The sequence below is a fragment of the Thunnus maccoyii genome, chromosome 20, assembly GCF_910596095.1.
Source record: "Thunnus maccoyii chromosome 20, fThuMac1.1, whole genome shotgun sequence".
NCBI classification, from domain to species: domain Eukaryota; kingdom Metazoa; phylum Chordata; class Actinopteri; order Scombriformes; family Scombridae; genus Thunnus; species Thunnus maccoyii.
Genome location: NC_056552.1, coordinates 10,699,536 through 10,723,701, shown reverse-complemented (window position 1 = coordinate 10,723,701; position 24,166 = coordinate 10,699,536). Strand labels below are relative to the sequence as shown.

The window sequence follows — 24,166 nt, the reverse complement described above, 5'->3', positions numbered from 1 at the left end:
GGCCTCACTGTGCAGGGATAAAGAGGGGCGAGCAGCTCAGACCCCCAATGGGTCCGCTTGAACTTGTGAAATAGGATTGGCACCACACTCAAAATGAGTATGTAGTAACAGCAGACTGAAGCCCCCCAGGAGGCTAAGTTGAATCAATTCTCCTAATGATGTTTGTAATTTAGGAGGCTAATGACATGCACTATGAACTGGAAGATTATGTCTAGGAGATGCCTCGCAGAGTCAAGAGTTAGAAGAAATGCCTCTGAGAGAATCACAAACCTACACAGATTGTGGGAAATAAATATTCATATCATGGAGATAGAGTATATGTTTGGGCTTAAATAAAAGTCCCACAAATGTAGTATATTTAGATGTTTAGCAAACAATATAATCATAAGCAATTTTCAAGTCAAGCTGTAAGTCTACAGCTCTCTAAATGTTGAAATTACATTTTCAACATTACATGGTATTTTTCCTCTCCAGTTGACACCTAGTCATTTCAATCCTAATAAATAAATATTTAAGGTATGTGTCAATGTAAGGCCTATCTGCAGCTATTTTAGTCATTTTTGTTTTACAAGGTGAAGTCTGCTTTCAGATGTCTAGTCAATTCAAGCCTTTATTCAAGTCTCAAGACAGCTTCAAGTTCAAATCAAGTCTAAATATCTGTGACTTACGGCAAAATAGTATTGATTTGGTGTTATATTTTCATACATTTCCAATATGGGAGACATTTCAAAGACAACTTAAAGATAATGGTCAAAATAGATGCAGCAGAAGCTAAAATATATTGACTTTTCTTCTTTCATATGGGCCAAGCTCCTAAACAGTGTACTTGTCATCATGCAACCAAACTTTAAAAGATTTGATCTCTAAGCCTCACTCGGGTTACTTTCTCAGACATGACAAAGTTCCCTCTGTGATCCTCAAGTGCCACAGAAGACATTACGCAACAGTGTGAGAAATTGTCCCCATGACTAGTAAATTCACTGACATGTAAAATGGGTCCAGTGTCCCTTTAAGCCTGACTCAAGGCTAAACCACAAATCTGTGATTTTTGTATAAAAGAAATTTAGCTACTGTAGCTTATTACGGTAACAGACATTTGTTTTAAAGGTTATGATAAATAAATGCTGTGGGATCTAACAGATGTTTTATCCCCCCTAGATTTGGCCCTGTGTTCTCTAGAGCTGCTAATTTTGTATTTACCCTATGGGTGTACTGAAGCCTGCTTCCTGTGGGATGAGGATGTCTCTTATTGTACAAGATGTTAAGTGCTGTGTGTGTATGCACGTGTTTATGCGTGAGCGGGCGTATATGTGCACACACGTGTCCCTGCATGAATGTGCACAAATCTGTCTGGTGTGTGGCAACAATGCCAAACATTTACACAAGAGCAATCACATAGGAGGCATTGCGGCAGTACGCAGCATGATATGCATACGCAACATGTTGATATGATTACTCCACAGGCTGCTCCCTGTGTTTTGGGCTGGTCATTAACTACGTATTTGAAGACTTTGTCAATAGGTGCCAAGACAACAAGAAGCAACATCGCCCCCTCCGTGCTCAACGCCCCCCCCCCTCCCCCCCTCCCATCCACTTGCCTTTCTTTTCTCTCATTAATATGGAAATGAGTCGCTCATTGTTGTTAGTTGGGAAGAAAGCTGTCATGTCTTTGGTGACAGGCTCAATGGAAGTGTTTGGATTGCAGGGCTTGCTGTTTTCCAAGAGCATGTCTTATCTTTGTTTAGGCAGCGAATCAAAAATGTAAACATCACTTCATTAGCATCTGTCAGGAAGCTTAATGCTATGATTTTTAATACATGGCTAAACCCTCTGAATAGGCAAACAGGCCTCGTTATTCTGTCTCTTCTTTTATCTCCACTTTGTGTTGAAGTTAATTTCTCAAAGGGAAACTTACTTAATCCTCTGCGTTTGCTGGCGAATGCCGTGTTGTGTAGTTCTGCTTTCCCCCTCTGCAAGAACATTACTTACCACATTTGCTTTGTTGTACTTTTCTTGCTGGTTGGTGGTCACTCTTGTGTTTTTTCTCCTTTGCAGACCAAAAAAAACCTGATTATTTTTTCTGTCAGATGCATCTCCAAAAAGAATATCTGCTGAAGAAAATTCAGAAAATGAATAAAACATAAATTACATGCACTAATCTTAACCTTTGAGAGAGATCAGAGAGACTTGTATTCTAGCCAATCACTGGTGCTATCAGCATCACACTTCATCCACTTCATCAAGGCTTTCTCCACACCCAGCATTTACTTCAAGTATACCTGCACATTGTGGAGTGATATTATAATTACTGGGACATGACCAAAGCAGCCAAGATTAGGTAGATGCAGCTACTTATCTCAATTAAGTGCTTTGTTTATATCCAGGTTTGCCTGGTGCAGAGGCACATGTATGTCAGACAACAGACAAGTCTTATTTTCTGTCTCTCAAAAGGATTTCAACTCATCATAGGCTCTGTAGGCGTCATCACTGGGCTGTTTTTGCAGCTGAGACCTTTTAGAGTTAATCACTAAGCTGGAGCACCTCTGAGATTGGGTCACATTTGGAAACAAATGCTCTCCCGAAAAAACTGAGAGAGAAGCAGTGACAGAGACATACAGAGTGAGTATGTGATAGATTTAAGTGAGTAAATGTCAGCTGCGCCTCAGGGAGGTATGTGGAATAATAGGTTGTGGTTTGAGCTGCACACTTTTGTGTCAAAGTATCGGTTCAATCTGTGAGTTAATCTCGTACAAAGGGGGCAAAGACAAATGATTACATGCTTCTAGGTGAGTGATACAAGTTTCACAGTTGTTGCTGAGCATATTTAGCATTTTCATGGTGATGTATGTGGAAAATACATTGAAAAAGACTGGAGATGAAAGCAATAATTCACAGAGGTGTCATGACATACAAAAGTAATGATGGCTAACATATGAGGTTGACGTGATGAACGTGTTCTTTGCCAAATTTGTTATTTTCTGTATCAGGACACCTGCGAGTGTATTATCACGCTTAATATCGCGGCCACTTAAAGGCAAAACAGAAGCTGTGCTTGAATGCTCAGTTGTTTGTCAGTCTAACCCTCAACTATTAGCAGGTAGCAACCGTAGCATGTACTGTTGCTATGGTTACTTGCAGTTTCATATAGAGTTCTAAAGTGGGAGGAGTTACAGGTTCCAGAAGTTAAATTCCCACATTCACCTTCTACAGAGATAATGCTGCTGACTGGCAGTTGGAGCACTTCCAATCCTCAGTGCAAAAGATGAGCAACTGTGTTAGAAAATATGTGGTTCTTGGATAAAACATTTAAAAAAGTCAAAGGTACAATATGAGGAGGGAAGGAAACTACAACGCCCACGAATCACTTTGGTAAGAAAAATTGGATCACTGAGTTTAACATTCTGTTGTGTATGCCTCTAACGGTGAGCTGGAGCTAATGATTACGCTTTGTTAACAACTTTAGCGAGCTGTAAATTTCTTAGCGCTTTAATTTGTATCTCTGACTGGCTTCTTCTCCATGGCAACACCAATTGAGGCTCATGAGTATCGTAGTATTCAAAGCTATTCGCCATACAAAATTGATGAAAATGTTTTCCCCAGGAACGATTTTAAAATGATCCAAAAATAATAGTCATAACATAATCATAATCCTTTTGTAATGATTCATTAATTCACTTCCTCCACTCAAAAATGTGTTTTTCTTCTTGCTCCTACAACTGGATGTTTGAGCTTCACTGTGCAGAATGATGGTTGAGTAGAGTTTGACACTGGAAGGCTGTTTTCACATTCATCTGCTAAAATTGGAAAGTTTCTCTGTGCTCAGTGAAAATCTTATTTTAAGGGGCGAGCCTATGAGCATGATTTGTGACATCACAACTGGTTTGGAGGCCAATCGTGGTCCAGTATGCAACTTATACAAGTGTGATGTGGAAACTTGAAGCCTCGAGTGCACATACACTGAAAATGGACCTTACATTGAAGTAGGAGACATCTTGTGTCCGGCAGTTAAACCTCTGAAATGAAATATATTTGCATAGATTCTGCATTTTTTTAATGAAGGACATGCCATTTTCAGGATTATAATGTGGCAATTATACATATGACACATGGATCTTTAAAGTGGCAAAAAAAACCCTCCAGAACCAGTGGATCCCCCAGTTTGGAACTCCATACCTTTACTTTACTTACTACTTTGTGGTATCCTGAAATACAATTGTACTGGACAGCTGACAACAGAAACAGGCATGCTATATTTCATGGCCATGGCAAAAAGATTTATCATAGGTTTTGTTGCCAAGGCAATCAGAAATCCATGGCTTTGTCACTCTTTAACAAAGAATCGAATACTTGGTTCTCACTGATGAGTTGAAGCTGCCATCCTGTGAAGACAATGAAACTCAGATGTAATTATGTACAAGAGTCTTCTCAGATAGCTTTTTCTCTTTTAAATCACTTCAGACTTTTGTTGCATTCCTAATTGTTTATTCAGAAATTGTTCCAATTGCTGAAGTGCCTTTATGTGAAACGGGGGAGAAGGAGGGGAACAGGATGAATATGTGTAATGTTTGCATTTGTATTCCTCTATCCATCTCCCTTTCTGTCAGAAGCGTTTCATTTACATGTCAGTGATTTATGTTCAGAGATAGGAGAGAGCCTGTTAATGGGATGTTTCTTTTGCTCTCCACATGAACAACAACATGTCAAAATAAAGATAAAAACCAAACCCAAATGCTTGCCAGGGGAAGAAATTAGGTCTTGTGGCAATATTGCAAAAAAAAAAAAAGCGATTTTCCATCAAACCACTCTACACTCATAAACATCCAAGCATCTTGGATTTGATGTGCATCTTCGCATTTGAAAACACTAGGCTGTAATTGAAACGTATGCTTTTTCAATCCAGAATATTTTACATTGGAGACACACTGAACCATTTTCTCTTCAGATGGAATGGCAATATGAAATACTAAGCTATTTTTGGATATAGCCAATAAAATAAACAGCTACACAAAATACAATATATAGTTTGTTTTCCTCTTCCCAAAAATCTTACTAGCAGAGGTCAGTTTAAGATATCAGGGTCCCAATTTAAGGAACTCTTTCTCTCAATTGGTTAAAATGGCATCTTCTTTAAAGCAGGCGTGTAGCCAGTAGTGGGCCTGGGTGGCACTGGCCCACCTATATTACTCGCTGTCCAAGTTTGATCAAAATAAATTTTGTGACAATAAATATTAAAAAATATGTATAGGGAAATAAATAAACATAAATTAGATTTATTGTTGTGTGTTTGTGTGTGTGTTGAATTTGTCTTCTGATTACTGTCATGTACTAAAGACCAATCAGCTGTGTGACCACTGAGTCTAGTTTACATTATTAATTTCTAATTGACATTGTTTGTGTATGTGATGTGCCGTTGTGTGTAGCTTTGTATTTTGTATTTTGTATTTTGTATGGTGTGTTCTGTGTGTTTTTTTGTGTTTTTTTTTTTTTGCTTTGTACTGTTTGTTGTTGTGCTGTTGTATGTTTTGATTGTGGGGGACTATGGATGCAAATTAGCTTCGAGCTAACTCCGGTGCAGTGCATCTTTAATATTTAAAACTGCACACTGTCCCAATCAATAAATTAAATCAAATCAAATTAAAACGAAACTGTTGAAACAAGTCGTAGGAAGTCTCTGGAGCGTGATTGGTTGCTCTGGTTCTGACTCACAGACTTTTCCTGAGCTGCATGCAACCAACTAGCTGGCTGGCTGTTCAGACAATGTAACACTAAGGCTACAACAATGGCTGAAGAAATATTTTAATGTGTTATTTTAAAAAAAGCAAGAATTGAGGAAGAAGATATGCCACTGCCTCCATCGACTGAGTCCACTAGACACATCAGCCCACAACGAGGTTAGCCCGGCTGCTTGCTCCCAGGTGGTATAGTTCTTTCTCCCGGTCAGCCTGATGTGGGCTCACCCACCAATTTATGTGCAATTCATGAACCACCTTCACAGCCAAATTTGTATGTATTTCCCTGCACAGTCAAGAATGGGAAATCAAGGTGCTTCTCATCAAAGTGGTATGGACAGTTTGGCCTACCCAAAATACAATTTCTGCCTAAGCCACTGCTTTAAAGTCCTAAATATGTTAAAATATTTCTGTTTTAAAATGCTTTTATATTATTTTCTTTCTTACAAAAGCCACATATTTCTGACTTTATGAATATTGTCTTAAATCATTTAGGTAGGGATAATATAAATAAGAACGGAATAAGGAAGAACGAGCCTTTCTTGGGCTTCTTTTCATCTCCCTGCACATTATTTTCCATGTCGTGTTTTATTTGATTTTAACTTGTGCAAATAGCTAAAGCTCAAAAGCCTAATTCAAACTAACACTCTATGCAAACGCCAGAGTTGCCACATGCAGTCAAATATATTTTTGAGGTAGTGTGAGTTTATTTTTTTATAAGCCTAAAGAAACCAGCCAGTGCTTCCCCAGCCTGACAGACTTTGAGGTTGCCATGTTTTTTGAAGTTTTCCTGGAGGTGGAGTGGCATGCCTCGGATGCTTGCGGGTGGCGCTGACAGAATTTGAAGTGGGTCGTCCACTAACCTCAGCCCCCTGGAGTACGGTGGGTCTGGTCCAGAGAGCGGAAGGAAGCGGTGTCCTGCTGAGACACCGAGTCTGGTCTGGAGGTAATGGGCAGAAGGGAAAAAGAGCCTTGCCTGTGGCATGGCACAAAATGAATTACTGCCATCTTTCTGCTCCTCTGCCTCACAGTGAGAGTAGAGTCTGGAGGGCCAGATAACAAGGGCACAGAACCACAAACTAAAGCAAAATGGAGAACTGCCCAAGAAAAAAAAAATAATAAAGCTGTCTGGCAGAGTTAATATCATGTCATTTATGATGATTTGGCTGAACGTTTGATGAGGTCATTCTCATTTCAGTGTTAATGTCAGCCCAGACAGTGGAGCAGGGTGGTGGCAATGACTGGAACATTTTCTTTTATTCCTTAGCTCCCACTCTTCTCCTTTAGAGTATCGGGACATGGTATGAATCTTTTTTTCCAGTGGTGTGTTACAACACTCTTGGACTGGAGTGATAAGACTGTCATATGCTAAAAATGCTCCACAAAGCAGACAGAATGGGATGCAGGATGATCATGATTATGATGAAGCCTAGTCGTGAAAGATGTATGACATACACAGACTGCGTGTCATACATCTTTCTCGTGAAGGGGTCTGGAAGCAGATTTATTTTCCTGCCTTTCATACAAGGATGTTCAAGTAAATAAATGACAAAGCCACCAAGTTAAACAATTATTCTGCTACATTCTCTCTTAATGTGTCAAAGGTCTGGAAAAATAGATGCTGCTTTGTTATCCTCACACTGTAAGTACAGATAATAAATCAGCGACTCCTGCAGCAACCTGTCACCTGCAATTTATAGACCGGACTCAATATTTCATATGCATCAGTGTTTTTTTCCCTTTCCACCATGCATGTGCACACGGGTTTCTACAGCATCTGTGGGGTGATCCAAGTAATTTCCTATAAACATGATTTAAATTTCCTCAGGGATCAATACTCCACCATCATGAATCTTGTGCTCTTTGATGCTCGTTTGGCCTACACGGGTGAAGTCTCCTGCCCACCGGGTTTGTATGTTGTGGTTACCGTGGTCAGGGGGAGGATGTAAGACGATATGTCCAACCTTAAGAGCATCCTGAAGAGGAAGTACTCACTAATATGGCCGATCGATAAAAGAAGGTTCATCTTGCCTTTGCCAAACTCATGGTTAAGCATTTTCGCTTGTAGACTTTTTAATACATACTGCATCTTCCACTAAATTTAATTTACGTCAGCAAAACTACAGAGAACCAGTGAATCAGCAGAGACCTTTTCATCAAATCCAATCTGAATATGTTTAGATGGGACATGACTAGACCATGTAAAAAAAGAAAGCAGAAAAATGGGTGCATAATTAGGTCAAAGCATTAGGAAACTGTTGAGTTGCATTTTGATTCATCTCGCCTTGCCCCGTTTGAACATGTCACCTGCATGCAAATGATTCTCTTTCTTGTCTACCAGAAAGAGGAGAGAAAAAAAAACTACTTGAATTCATTGATGCCATTGTCTGGTATTAGATACAATCAATCTGGTGAGTGGGTGGGGAAGCAGGATGAGGGCCCCGTGGAGATTAAACAGAAGCCTCACCATGGTTGTTCCAAAAACAAAATAAATCCATTCATCCAATTAGGAGCGGTGGAATATTCCAAAAAACAAGTTGGACGAGAGCTTCTCTACTAATTTACGCTCTGCTTCAGTCTGAATATCCTAATAGACTGGACAAAATTACAGGTCACATCAAAGTCTGCAGGACTTAAAAACAAATAAGCCAGAGTGACTGGGTGGCACAGCATATTTAAAGCAAGCTGAAAATATGCAAAACTGGGTACACAGAATCAGCTGCACATGCATAATGAATTCTTGCAACCTGAACCACAGCTCATATAAGAAAACTGGCAGATCGTTCCCACACTTTGCTACAATTATCCATTTATTCATATCTTTACACCATTATGATACAGTATCTCATCATACAGTATTTTGTCAGCCGATAGAGATTTTCTATTCACTCTTTTGTGCGCAAGACTTAAGATGTGGTCTGCTCTGTTTCTCCCCTCCAACCCTTCTTTCTCCAGTTTAGCCGTTCAACTTTGATTAATACCCAGCACTCCCCATCCTGCCGAGCAACTCCGTTTGATGAATCTGGCCCTGTTTGTTTCCCTGCTCTTCCTGGTGTGTGATGCATGACAGCGCTCCCCCTCAAAATACAGCTTTATTCCACACAGGGGGAAAGGAAGCAGAGCAGGGATAGTTGCCCCCCTCCTCACCCCTCCTCTCCTGTTTTCACAAAGCACCTCAAAACCTTGCGGAAAAGAAAGGAAAGCATGGAGGTGAATGCCATTTTTTTTTGCAGAGGCAGAAAAGTGGTTTGCAGTGGCTTTCCAACTCAGTGCCAATGTGATGCATGCTGGAAAGTAAACAAAAAAAAAGGCATGTGTACTTTGGAGCTCTGGATAAACTCTTAACCCTGCAGGTGACTTGCGTCTAGTGGCCTCGCACACACATGATGTCGCACAATATTAGATTCTGCACTCTGTCTTCTGTGAGCCATTTGATTTTATTTCACCCGTGGTTGGTGTATCTGCCGCTCACCTTCCTGCCAAGACGGTAATGGAAAGCGCTTTGGGATAAACATCTGTTTATACGGGAAACCCTATTGAGACCTCTCGCTCATCAGCAACAGTTTCATGTTTACTGGTATTTTTAAAATCAGATTAAAATGAATTGATGAAAGTACACAATGATAAGGTGAATAAATACTTTGATAACTGTGAGTCATGTTTATTAAATCCAGGAATAATGACAAATAGAGGAATTGCGAGATGCTAACACTAAAAAAAAACAACAGAGCTGCAAGGATTAGTTGATTGATTGATTAGTGGATTGACAGAAAATTTATTGCCAACTATTTTGATAATTGATTAATTGTTTTGAGTCATTTTTTTAAGATAAAAATGCCAAAATAAGCTGGTTCCAGTTTATTAAATGTAAATATTTTCTGGTTTCTTTAATCCTCTATGATAGTGAATTGAATATATTTGGGTTGTGGACTGTTGTTGTTGGGACAACAATACATTTTAAGTTGCAAAATGTTGCGTAATCAACATATTTCACCATTTTCTGACGTTTCATAGACCAAACATCTCGATTAATTGAGAAAATAATTGACAGATCAATAATGAATATCATCGTTAGTTGCAGCCCTAAATCACAGTACATATAAAGTAGTCAAATGTAACCAGACACTCTACTTTCACACCTTTTTGAAACTCGTTCGCCATATGTCAGGAAAAAAAGCTTGATACGATGATAAACATCATACAAATATACAGTATATAACAATGACTGTCCTTCTACCCAGAGAGCTAACCGGAGGGGGGTAGCTGTGTGTGTGAGGATGGGGTCTGGGTGCACAATGAGCCCCCTGATGTCATGCTGGTGCTAATTTGTTCTGAAACAAGAGGGGAAATATTGCTGTGCTGTCACTGCAGTGTCAAGCCTCACACTGCAGGACAGATTTCGCTGACACATCATATCCTCTGGAAAAGTCGCAACACAATGCTATACCCAGCAGGGCTCAGACATAGACGGGGGATAACAGGGAGAACACACTTTATGTACATTCGAGCAACAGTCGCTAACTTTTACTCCCTGACATAAGCTGCCACCAGAATACAATAAGGAAATAAGGCAATTAGAAAAAGCTGTGCTGCGTGTCTCTCCAATCAGCAGCCTCCCCACTCCTCTGTAAAGGAGCCAAACAGAGCCACCCTCCAGAAATCAATGAAGTGCTCCTCATAAAGGGATTGTCAAATTCAAGTCTGTGCAATTTGTTTTGTGATAACTCTGCAGGCTCATGCATGGAATCAATATGAGAGCCTGTGGCAAAAAAAAAGGAAAGGAAAGGGAGTTGAATTTGTACTGATTTGAACTCAGTAGCAGGAAAGTACAGAATTTTTAAGCATTTACCTTTGATTGCATGTGTGTTTAAATACGTTTTAAGGTTTATTCCACACTGAGGTGGATGCTAATGTATACTACCAAAGAGAAAAAAGAGGATATGGCATTTGGTAGAGTGTTACAATACTGCCATCCACTCATTTGCCCTGCAGCTTGACCTTCTCAGACAACCAGCCTACTGCTTTTTAAAACACATAAATCACAGAATGGACTTGGACATTTGGCCAGTAATTGTGATTAAAAGCATAACCTGCAGAGCTGGCCTTATAAAAGCTGGAAGAACCACCAACAACAACTTTCCAGGCAGGAGGTCATCATCTAAATCTCCTGCTCCACTTATTTCTCCCTTCTCCGGCTGGAATTAAATAATGACCCCCTTGACTTCTTGCATTCATCTGCTAAAATGTTTGGTCGTAAATACCCTTCCAGATTAGAGAATGAATATGTAGTAGGGAATCTTAAGGTTGCATTTGCATTTTTTATATTATTTATTTCCTTCACAGTAACATCTCACATGTTTTGTGGCAAAGCTGCCTTTTGTGCTTATTTCTCATAAAAACATGAGATTCTTGATTACACATTTACACCTTAATATATGGTTATTGCAAAAATCTGATTGCCATATACACCAGTTGAGTATTGGTTGGCTCCTCTTCGGAGAGTAAAGCAATTTTTTTTCATGCTTACATGGAATGTCAACTGTGAAGGATATAAGTCAATTAACCCATAGGGCACTGTTTTTGCCACCCCCCTCCCCTCGTCACTCCATTTGAAAAAAAAAAAAAAAAAAATCTGCAATGAGAAATAGCAGCCAGCCGTCCCCTCTGTGGAAAATCATTACACAATCTGAGAGAGAATAGAATATTCTGTGCCCAGGCCTGCCTCCTGTTATTGCACCATTAATAACTTTTGCTGCTGCCAACGAGACAACACCAGGCTTGGTTGGAGAGGAGCCGGCTAATGCAGTCAGTAAATTAAAACCATCGGTGTTCGTTTTCATAAGACAGACCCGTTGTCAGAGGTTGGGCTTTTTTTTTTTTTTTTTTTTTTTTTTTTTTTTTCCCTCCCATCCTCCTTCACACTGCTGATTTAAACTTGACTGCAGGAACTTTTCTGTACAGATGTTGAAATTATTCTCACAAAACACTATAAAATTCTTCGTTTTAGAAATTAATTAACATCACGCAAACAATCCAACACACATTTAAGTCAGAAATTAAAATGAGATGGAAAACAAAAGCCTCAAGACAGTTAATCTTGCCAATCATCTCTGCATACTCATTAGTATACTTGACTTGATCAAATAACCTTTTAAAAAAGTTTTAATGTTGTAATTAAAAGTAAATGCCACATAAGGCCTACATCCCATTAGCTCAGTATGTTCATACGTGCAATTTAATTATGTAGAATCTCCAGCTTCATTATGATGTATGGTTGTTATAGAAACTACACTTGCTGCAATAAGCTCTCTAGAATGAAATAAGCCTGGCTTATAGAAAATATAACCAATATGAAAATGGCTTAAATGGCCTTCATGAAAATTAGGGCATAGATTCAAGAGGGGAAAGGTTAGATTTGAAAAAAACAAACAAACAAACACAGTATACATTATGTATTTTATCTATCTACTTCCCTTATGTTATGTTAGTGCATCAGAATAAAAGCAAAATAAACATTAGGAGTATAACCAAGCTACATTTTGCAGGGATACCACAACTCCTAATCTGTGAAATTGGATGAATTTAAGTTGCCTACCAAATGGGATTAAATTGTATTGGCTGCAGTTTTCTGAGAGGGGGGCATGTGTGAAAGGAATGGATACGGATGTTACAGTATTAAAGAGGCCCCCATATATTTCACCCAGGAAACACAGTGGAGAGCATCCAGTGGGAGTCAATGGGCTCAGGGAGGCTGAAGTGCCAGCTCAAGAGAGAAGGCTTAACAAAGGCTGTGTGGGAGGGCTGCTGTACAGTGTGTGCTCATGAAGTGGAGCATTGTCTCAAGTTTTCCCCCAACTGCCAACCCACACGTGTAGTCACAAACCTACCACCCTAGATACACCTAATCACCATGAAATGGCCTCCCTCCCCCTGCATGTCAGTAAACTATGTAATTTTGCACATGAAGACAGTAAGACAATGTTAACCTTGCTAAGTGCAAGAGGGCCCAAACTAAAGCACTTAAAAAGATGTTTTAAGAGCACAAAGCATTGATATATTATCAATGATTCTGGCCATTTGAGCCACTGTGACTTGTATGTGAGCAGCAATAATGGCAGAGTTTGGTAGTTCCAGATTTTGTGAGATGGTGCTAATTTCTCTTTTAGACATCTGCCTCTGAGATGTTTGCACTTAACCCAGTACAAGAGATCTGAAAACGAAATCATTTGTGCTACTTAAATTAAATTTTAGCAGTTTATTTTTTCAGAGATGATGTCCCGGTTGGTTTGGATAATCCACAAAATATGCTGTCAACACTTTTCAAAAGGACTATTTCTTCATTAGCAAAGTAGCATAGATTATATTAACATGGAGGCCAATATCTTAGAAACAGATATATCAAAACTCAAACTCAAACTATCTGCATGGAAAGATAGCATGAGGAGTACATGAGACTAATGAATTTGAGTGAACTGGTCCTTTAATCAATCCAGAAGCCTGGCAAATGAAAAAAAAAGTACCTTGACAAAATGAGGACCACACTTGATGTGTTTTTACAAACCATTCATTTCCAAACACTGAAATGATTCAGGCTTTCATTCTGGGAGTAAGCAGCAGCTAATCCGAGCATCATAATTTGTAACACTCCATGCTTATTAGGTGGTATCTCAGGCATTATGGGCTGAAGTAATTAACTTGAGCCACCCAAGGGTAAAGGTGTTCATGGTACATATGAGGGCTAAGCCAGTCAAACTGGGACTAATAATGAAATCAGATACAGTCCCTGTGGTGGGTCACGTGCTGCTCAGCCTGGTCATGGCTTGCATGAAATGCCCGGCTGTCAATTAAAACACCGCAACAAATAGTGAAATAACCCACCAGTAATTGCCCTGCTTTTTAATGACATAAACTGCACAGGATTGTAAAAAGGATCATTTTGTGTAGTTAATTCCGGGAGCTGAAAAGTGAAAATATATAAATCATATTTTCCTCAGTGTAATTTGAAGATGATTATTCTCACAATTAACTAATGGTATTAAGAGATTCAAATCTCAACAAATGGACTTTGTTCCCCTCTTGTGCTGTGTCAAAAAGAACACCGGCATGGGCATTGACTTCCTAAAATAATGAGTTTCTCTCCTGACTTGATAATTGAAGATATAATGAGAGAGAGAGACAAGAGAGAGATGAAGAGAGAGACAGAAAGTGTGTGTGCGTGTGTGTGAGAGTGCCCCATATTTTTTGTCATAGCCCTGGGGGCTGGGCACATACACCCCCAGCATTGCAACCTACTTTTTACACCCCTCCCTGGAAAAAAAAGGTGTCCTGAGCCCAAATCCAATCTGTTTCTTGTGACACCATTGTCATTTCCATTCCGTGGCAGCTCTGAGAGCAGCTCTGCCACTTCCCTAAATGTGCTGCTCTGCGCTGTTTGTCTTCATGTACTAATGTTGACTGTGAGTACATAAATTACTGCTAACTAAACATGTAGACACGAAGCGAAAAAACAGATAACCGAATCATGAAACAAGGGGCAGCTTAGTCATACGGTAGATGCATTTGAAATTTCCTCATCTTTGAGCAGCGTTAGAAATGATTATTTTATGCTACCACATGTATGCTTTAATAATATAGTTGCTGAAGCTGAATGGTTTTTTATTTAATATGAATGTTTTATCAGCTCAGTTCATATGAGGGACATATAAAAGTAAAATTATTTTGTTTATTTTTTTTTTTCTTCTCCTGTGCCTTTCTTGGGGATGAACCTCCATCACACGTATCGCTTCTGCATCTGCATTGTAAATTAAATTGAACAAGGGCACAGCATTAGGATGCAAATTAAAGACCTTCAAAAAGCATTCAAATAATGATAGGGAGTAGAAAACCAAGGGGCGTTTAGAGAAGTATTGAAGTTTTGCTTGGCTGCTTTTATGAGTCCCTCATAACCATATTCTAGGACTTCTGTCAACATGTTGATAAAATGTATTAGTCTCATTTACAAATGTTGTCTTCTGAGAGAAGGTGTTGTTTCCAAGCAAATATTGACTCATTTGAAATAATTGTTTGTGCCACGAGTTGCTAAATTTAATCCACCAGTACACATCAACCCCTCACACAGCGGATGATTTTCTCACATTTTCTCACAAGATGATACTTCCATTGGTCGAACGTCCTGCGGTGTTCATTTCAGACACGACATAAAAACATATATATCATCTCTCATTACGGCTGATGTTTCTCTTTTGTCTAAATGACGATGCATCTGCCAACTTCTCCATTTGATTTCCTCTCTGGCATTAACTAAGTGTTTTCTCACATGTAGATGTACGGATGGATATCTACATCACACTGTGAAGAAGACATATCAGTTTTATGGATTGTTCGCAGGTGTAATCTTCGCATCTAGTCATTGTGCTTGCGCTCTGAAAGCCATCACCTTTAAATATTAGCTTTGCAGAGTTGAGATAATAGGTTTCATGATGTAATGTTGATATGTAATTAAAAATCCAGAACAAATATGAACCCTAAGCTCATTAGAAACAATAAAGCACTCTCAATGAACAGCATCAAACAGTTACAGGCAGAACAGATTCTTTAGTAGCCTTATAGTCTAAGTCTAAACCGCTTTCTCCCTCAAAGATGGTTGTTTTTGAAAGGAAAATACACATTGCATCATGAGAGATCCAGTGGTAATCCAATTCAAATGAGGTTCAGGGCAGCCGGCTTTTTCTATGAGTTGTGATTTATTGTTTTCAAAAACCCATTCCATGCTCATCTCTCTGTGTACATGCAGCACCTTTTGTTTACTGCAGCTATCATGTTTCTGTCAATCACGCCGGAGCCATGTTACTTTCTGAAAACACAATAAAGCGGGAAGACAGACAGAGTCAGCGAGAGACTAAACATTTCTCTTCTTTCATCTGTTTTCTGTCTCCATCCATACCTCTCGGCATGATGGTAATTGCTGCCAGCAGGTAACACATTCAATTAAACACCTTATTCTTGGATGCAAGCAAAACATGTTTATTTCTTGATAGCGCAGATAGAATTCGGTGCATTTCAATGTTTTGAAAGGCACCACGGTGCATGTTTTCGAACTGGCGTAAGAGCATTCAAACAAGATCCGAGGCTTCATTCCGCAGGAGCTGTACACTGCCTTAACAGTCAAGAGAAGCAATTAAAAGCTGGCAGAGGGTTAACTAACACCCAGTGGAGCAAAATCGATGAGCGGCATCCTGCTTGAACTAATCACAGTACTGAGGGTGAAGCCAGCCAGCAGACATGAAAAGTATAGGAAGCAATGACAGAGCTAATGGTTTGGAAAATGCTGCTGATGAATGAGGAGAAAAGGTTGTGACTCTGTCTTTACCCTCTGTTATTTACCTTGCTTCTAGGCACCATGATGAGTTGCTCCTGGTGCTTAAGTTTTCGTTTGGAAAACATCGATGGAAGGAGATGAATAGATAGATGGGTTTACATATCCTTAAGAATGTCAGCTACTTTTACTTTATAGTTATATTCATCACAACCAATGAAAGACTTTCTTCTTCTTACCAGGTAATGCTGAAGTAAACTGGCAGTTGCTTTTGCAGACATTCAGCTCGGCTGTCATTCAGACAAAATGGCTCCGTACCATTTTCTTTAATCTCTTCTGTGTAAATTACTGCTTAGAGCCTGTGAATCGCTTTTTTTTTTCTTCACTCACCCAACAGAATAGCGCCAGCTATCATTTTGGGAGCAATGAGCAAGCTAATGAAACCTCTTAGCATTAACAAATAGGACCTCAGAAGAATGTTCTATTTGCATCAGGTCATTGTTTGATCTGTAAAAGGAAGCAAAAAGATGAAGGCGCAGGAAAGAGAAAAAAAAAAGTCTTCGTTTCCTATTGAAGACAGCAGTCTTGGCAAAAGAGTAAACAATGCAGCTCTGCATATAGCTTGGAGACTTCATGGAGCCATTGCCATGGCAACCCCATTTTCTAGTCATATCTTTAATGAAAAGGTAATGAGAGAAACATAACAGTCCCAACTTCATTACCGGAGTAAGATTCAGCAATAAAAACTAAATCAGAGCGTCTGTCATTTGAAGGAGCAACAGCAGGTCTGCTGTATACAACTGTTCCAAAAACAGACTTTGGTCATTGAGCAAAATTAGACATATGCCTGGTCAGCTGTTGATCAGATGGCAGGGGTCTTGATGTCTCAACATAACTTATCAATCACACACATACAATATATATACAGTATAAGTCACAGTAGTAATTGTACTGTAACACAATAAAAATCATAAGGAAAACAAACAAGTACCTTTACGTAAGGACTATGCTTAAGTACTACTTTGTGGTATTCTTACCTTACTTGATCCTACTTTATACATTCAGTCGACCACATTTCAGAAGGAAATGTACTTTTCATGCCACTGTATCTTTATCTAATGGCTATAGTTACTAGTTACTTTGCAGATTCAGATTTTCTGTAGCACTGTTATAGATTAAACTGCTCAACAGTATATAAAGTAGTTAGTTTGCTCCACTTGACGAACTACAACATTAAAATGCCGCATACATATCAATTCATCAGTGATAATAATCAAATAGTATTATATACAACACAGCTGTTTAATGGTGGGGAGGTAGCTAACGGTGTGTTCGTCATAGGTTGTTTAGTGAAAACAGCTGTTCGATGCTGCTGGAGAACAAGCTTGATGAGAGCAGCGAGACTGAACCAAAACAGTTGTGGCCTTTAAAATAAAACAGTGAACTAAAAGACGCTGAAATTCTCCATAAAGCTGTGGGGAAGTGCTCCCTTTTTAGTGGGATCGTCTCCACAAGCAGGCCCTTTCACATCATTTGACCCATTGTCAATATAATATATTGTAAGTAGGTGCTTTGAATAAAATTCATTGCTGAAACATTAGTTTTATGTATAAGCATTTTTGGATTAAAGGTACACTCCGTGAAACAAAAACACTTAATAAATCTATTAGTCCAGATCACATTACTCTCTCCAGTAATACAGTGTTGAACGTACATCAAATGCGCGGCTGCTATGCAACAGCTAAAGATGTGCTTTTTCTCAGGGCGCTGTGTGTGTTAGCGCTCTTCACAGTCCCATTACATACATATTTGACAAAGAGGATATTACATACGTGAGTGGATGGGGTAAAAATGAGAATTTCAAATGATCAAATCCTCCGGGGCAGTCTTTGCATTTTTACACCAGGCTGGGGACCGGCTCTTTGCATTTTACACAAGGAGGAGAATCCTACATTCATCTTGTTTGTTTAATTGGATATGACCTCTGGAACGGGTCGCCCTGCAGAAAATGAGATATGGCCCCCCTTTTCCAGCCCCCTAAGGTAAATATGCGTCACATTTGAATCCACGTCTCACTGCAGCAGTTTACCTTGTCGTCATCTCCTCATTATCACAGTAACCTTGTGATCTGGCAAATTTTTCAGCCATAATGATGCATGATATTCTGAAAGTAATTTTAATCTGCACCAGGGAGATCCAGCTGCCAGGTATCAAAGTAGTCTTTGGCTGCCTTCAGCGGTGCACTCAAGCCACACAAAGTCCACCACTAGCCAGCCTTTCTCACCTCCTTCCCCCACAGCCCTCAGACATCTTCCATGCATAATTAGGTAGAGCCCACCGAGAATAGCTGAGATGATTTTTTTTTTCACTAAGATGAGGATTTTAAAGCAGCATTGCTTATGATTATGTTTCTTTAAGTGGGCACTGCTGGAGCCAGGCGCTCAGAAAGGTCCAACTGATCTCTGTTATAAGATCACCCAGATTTGGCAATTTATCAAGCAGTGTTGAGACTTTTTCTCACTCTGCTGCAATTTCATTTTAGCAATCTCCCTTTGAGTACAAGCGAGCCGACTGAAAGGCTCAATGTTGTGATATCAGAGTCGGTTGAATGATAAGTCATGGCCAAAATAAAAAGAATGGTAAGAATCATGCCCTGGGCTGCGTCCCAGATCTGCTATGAATACATTCAAAGATAATTGTGTGGAGTGACTGGACTACTGTGTTTACAAAGGCGAATTAACGCCAAAGCCAAGTCAGTCCAAGAAGGAAGAATGTACAGCAGAGCAGCAGAGGGTCCGTCTGTATGAATACATTCTTTCCTCATTGTCCTCTCAGACAGGAGGATCATTACTGGCTGGACACATGCTCTGGCAGCACCAGCCTTCATTATTATGCAGCAGTCGACACAGGTTTAACAAAGAGAAATTTGTCTAGCATTTGTTTATCTGGACGAGCAGAGTCTGGCGCGGCAATGCTGGCAGCGACAGCAGCAGGCTAAGGTGGATAGACACTCAAGTTAGTTGGCCGGCGCTCACAACCCTGCAGCCCCCCCACCCCCACCCCCCCACCTCCTGCCCTCCCTCCCTCACAACGTCCCCTCTCTACCACCATCACCCTCTTATGCTTCCCACAGGTGCACAGCTTTTTCTACCTCACATATCAAAGGGACACCGGCAGAGTGAAAGACTGAAGTGCAGGGTGGCACATATTTTCATCTTCAATTGTATCCTATATTCAAAAGAAGTTGCTGTATTATTCATTTGGACTTTTATTCACAGGTGAAGTATGTGGATTTTGAAGGCCAACCATTTGTCCAAAACAAAATTCAGTCAGCTCAAGTTTGATTGCAACACCAGCCTAAGGCTAATAATTCTGGTGTTAATATTTCTAAAAACATTCAAGAAACTCTGGATACGTGACCAGAAAATTTGAGTTATTCACTTGTTGCACACAAAGTCACCATGGAAAAGCAACATATGAGACTGAGGAGTAGGTGTAGAAGCTTAGTTATTGACACTGTTTTTCTCCTGCTCACAAGCTTTGTTGCAGGAAGAGGGTGGGGCATTGGGCTCGTCCTTGACCTTCCTGTGAACCAAATACATCAGGAGTCTGTTGCTGAGGAGATTAAAATCATGCAACAATGGGACGCCGCAGGCGCGAAAAGGGCCGGGGCTTCCTAAATACATGCAACACCAATCTAAAGCTGTTTGACAGTTTTGTCTGCACACAGTGGTGGTTTAATCTTACCATGCATGTGAGAAGCAGAATCTATGTCTCTGTTGTGACACATTTCCTTGTTCAGTTTCCTGTCATGGCAACAAAGACGGTCAGTGTTGAGTCAGACTTTTTTTGGCTGGACTGGCCACAGACCAGCCAAGGCTATAACCCTGAATTTCTGTCTGTCACTGACTCACTGAGTGATGAAGTTACATCATGATGCAGTCAGCCCAGTATTGGAGTTTCCCCATAGGCCATCGCTCTTTCAAAATGAACTAGTGCAAACAGTTTCAATTATGTCCTCAGAGGGCGTTTACAGCGGATTTCAGCTTGCTCTCAGACCCGCGGACACAAAGGGATGCGATGGATCCATTTCACCAGCCTGCACAGCGGCTAGCAGATAGTTAGCATGGCTAGCATCGTTAGCATAGCTGTGTGTGCTGTGTGTGGCCCATAGACTGTATAAAAATATATTTGTAGCTGCGGTGTCTCCGGTTTAGCAGCACCACGCTGAGCAGGTGACAGGTGTGTTGCCGTGTTTGTGAAAGATGTCAAGCCGCGGATATAAAGTCACACAGCTGACGGGCTGTTAGCCTAGCATGCTAATCCTACGTAAACATATGGATGACACCATATGTTTACAGACATCCGCAGATAGAAACAGATGAAAGCAGAGGGAATTAACACAAAATTAGAATATAATTGAAATTAAAAAAAGTTCTCTTTCAAATCACCCCAAGATAAGAGTGCAAAGTAGGCTATTGTTTTTGCAACTGCATTTTTAACCTTTTTTTTTTGTGACTCAAACATAGCTTAACCATGTCATGTAATATGCTACTTTAGTACACTTTAACAACAAATATTACTGGGACCACTACAGAAAATAGCAGATGAGCATTTAATATCCAGGAATTCACATTACAGACACTACAACTGACTAGCCCTGTAACAAATTGGCCAGAATTTCACACATTGACCGTACACGTTCCAGCCATATACTAGGTTTTGACCTAGTCTTGTTTCATCCTCCCTTGTAGGATTTATGGGGACTCAGGAGGAGATAAGAGATGTGTGTGCACTGTATGTCTTTGAGGCATCATCACAATCAACCGTGCTATCCCATCATACATCCAAGGAGTGCTGTGAGCTGCACCCTTGTCTTATTACAGACAGCAGGTGCAGATGGTTAAAGGCAGGTGCTCTGTGGAAAAAAAGGAAAAGAAGAAGACAGGAAAAAAAGAACAAGCACCTGGTCCCTCGTTGTAGCAGTCTGGGGCTGCTCTCACTATGATTAGCTTTGTTTCTCCAACAGAGCGCAGCGAGGAACAAGACCTACAACTTCATTAGGGCGGAGCACAGCACCCCTTCTTTTGCCTTTGTCCTACACTTGACTGCACTAAGTTAGAGGAGGACGGGGTGTCTGTGAAGATCAGCCTTTTATTAGGAGCCACAGCTCTGTCAGTGGAGTGGTGCCTCTCCACAAGAAAAGAGCTATAATCTGATGCATGTTAGTTCTACCAAGTCACGATGTGCAAGCACTGAAAAAGCACTCGCCTGATTTCACAAAGACTTACGGAGAAAGTGAAAGAAAGACCCCCAGAGCTGACCTGACAAGCAGCAATAATCTAACTCCTGCAAGAGTTTGGCTGGGATTAATCGTAGCGTTGTGACCCCCTCCTAACTTTGTTGTTTGAGCTTGAATGTGCAGGTAGTGTGCCTGAGAGCTCTGCTCAGGCAAACCTTTAAAATCATTAACTCCTGCCTTCAGCGTCTCCTCTCCATTTTTAGAGGATACTGTGGTGTATCTTCAAGGACGAGCAGAGGAAATGAGTGCTAATAGTGTGTTTGTATTGTCAGTGCTCGTATGCCCACAGATTTGCTTTATTCATGGCCTCACTTCATCTGCCAGCCAACCACTGAATAATTGAAGGAATTATCAGGCCAGGGGATCCAAAGCCCCTCAGAAATGTGTCATGCCCCTGAGCAAAGCCTGCAGGAAAAAAAAAGAGAAAGAGGGGCCTCCTAATTCAGTGCTATGTGTGTACAGCCGCGTAACACAACCCAGCTATGGTCCACCCACATACAAAGACATACACACAAAGTTAAAACACAGAGGTTGATGATGCCACAAATGGCAAGCATTGACTGGCAGAATATCAATAGCTCATAACAGCAGGAGCCCATGCATGTCAGATAAATTTATGATTCTCTCCAAATGCTGCTCTCCTATTTTCTCCTGCATCAGAATGGGTGTTTTTGATGTAGCTAGATTTCACCATGCAGTTTGGCTAGTGTCCCTCATACAAAGAATGTGACTGACGCAACATTAATCTCCAAACAAAGAGACTGGCACAACTACTCCGCACAATTTCAGGGCTATGAGGTGGCAACGTCAGTCTCGATTTCTCACTGCTCCTTCACGAGCTGTTCCACTTTCTCCGAATTCTCATTTAGATCAAACAAAACACTCCAGAAAGGAGGTGAAACGGTACCATTTAAATCCGTGACACACATGCACACAGGGGACCTCCTCATTTTCTAAACAGAGAGTCATGGCAAGAACTTTTTAAATTTGCCATAATAAGGTATGACCTACATGAGAAGGAGTCAAAGCCCAAACCCTAGCTCCCAGCAAGATTCCTGCCTACTAAGTATTCCAAAATGTAATGCAAGAACATTACGGAGGAGAGAGCTTCTCCTCTAAAGGCATAATTCTCTCATGGCTGACATACAAAGCTTCCTGGAGTACAGGTTAGAATACATACCACATCCTTCAAGGTGAAAAGCATGCAATATTTATTTTACTGATGCACTGTTTGGTACATGAAAAAAAACGTTACCAACACCAGCCAGAGGTTGTAACATAATATAATCTCCCTGACACTGACATATGAAATACATTCCTTAGCTGGCATTCATGAATAATGGCAGCCGTTTGGAGAAGAACAACTCTGAGGTCTATTTTCAAATAGGTTTCAGCTGCAAGCTGCAAAACAACTATCCTGCTGTTTGTGTTGAGTGGAGAGATGTCTGGAAATGCATCTTTCATGAATGTGGGATACTGTAACGTATGTTTTACGAAAAACATATAAACATTACAGGAAGGAAGGAAGGAAGGAAGGAAGGAAGGAAGGAAGAAAGGATTTTTAGATGATTTGGCAACACACTTGTTGGCAAATAAAGGAATGGACACCTCACATTGCAGCACGATTTCGTCATGTATCCCAGGATGGAAATGTTGTACATGATATTTTTTATTGCAGAGCAAATGTGTCAAAATTCTGTAAGGCACCCTGAGAGTAGAATCTCTGGGTGAAAGTAGTAGTCATTCACTGTGTCCACTATGAATGTGAAAGGTTAGCCTATTCTCTGTGTGGACTGGGGGGCCTTGTTAAGGGTGGCATGCCTGGGGAGAGCTCCTGCCGGCATTTCAGAGGGAGCTGAAACCCTCACCAACAGTCTAGAAATGAACCAACAGTTTATCTAAGACACTTGTATTTGGAGGAAAACCAAGACAGAACGTACCAGAAATGTTGCTGATAACGCCTTTCATTGAACAGGAAAACTGTGTGCACGCACAACTACTGTAATTATGGTTTGTCCAAGCTGAACCAGGAAGTCTGTGAACTGTTCTTAGTTTAAAAAGGACCGATTGGGTAATAATTTCACTGTTAGTCTTCGTGCTCTCTTCCAAATACATTTAGCTAATCTGAAAGTTTGAGGTTTCAGTGTTTTCTTGGTCCCAGATCTCAGCCCATACTGTTATTACAGAATTATGCTTTCAGTCTTAACCAGGGGAATTTTAGCAGAGATTTACTGCATGATTTAAGGTTGAGTGCGTTATGTGTTGAAAGCTCACAAATGTATGCTGGATCGAAACCACAGGATGCAATAAATAAAATCTTAAAATCAGTTGTGGAAGCCATTGCAAAGAGGCTTATATGAAGGTTATGTTATCTGTCAGTTTTGTTCTGGTTTGCATTCTGGTGGTAGCATTCTGTATGAGTTGAGATGCGAACGGTCTTTAACGCTCAGGCTGGCAAGCGGAAAGTTACAGTTATCAAAAAAACAAACAAACAAAAAAACAGATGTGTACAGTTCATTTTTCGCTCATGTGCTAAAGAACCAAATCTTTATCCTTGGAATCCTTTTCTGGTCTTTTTTAACAAACCGTATGTTGATATAATCCCACATATAAATATCTTCTCAAGCTCAAATTTAGTTTGAAAGTGAAACCTGAACACACAGACTGCCATGTAACACAAAGTGTGACACCCTTCCCCCCTGTTAACTAAAGGACTGTTCATACCAAACCACCCACCCACCCCCCCTCCCCCCCGACTTCAACCCCATCTGTTCCTCTGGAAGAAATGAGAGGAGAGAGGAAGGGGGGGGGGAGATGGGG

General features: G+C 40.4%; 1 long non-coding RNA gene across 1 annotated transcript; it reads left to right on the top strand.

The window, feature by feature from the left end:
• The first annotated feature begins 3,242 nt into the window (after window positions 1–3,242).
• Window positions 3,243–7,966, top strand: LOC121887171. The gene is made up of 3 exons (XR_006092923.1): window positions 3,243–3,369; window positions 5,709–5,891; window positions 6,515–7,966. It is a non-coding gene; the product is annotated as an uncharacterized LOC121887171 (long non-coding RNA).
• Window positions 7,967–24,166: the final 16,200 nt, after the last annotated feature.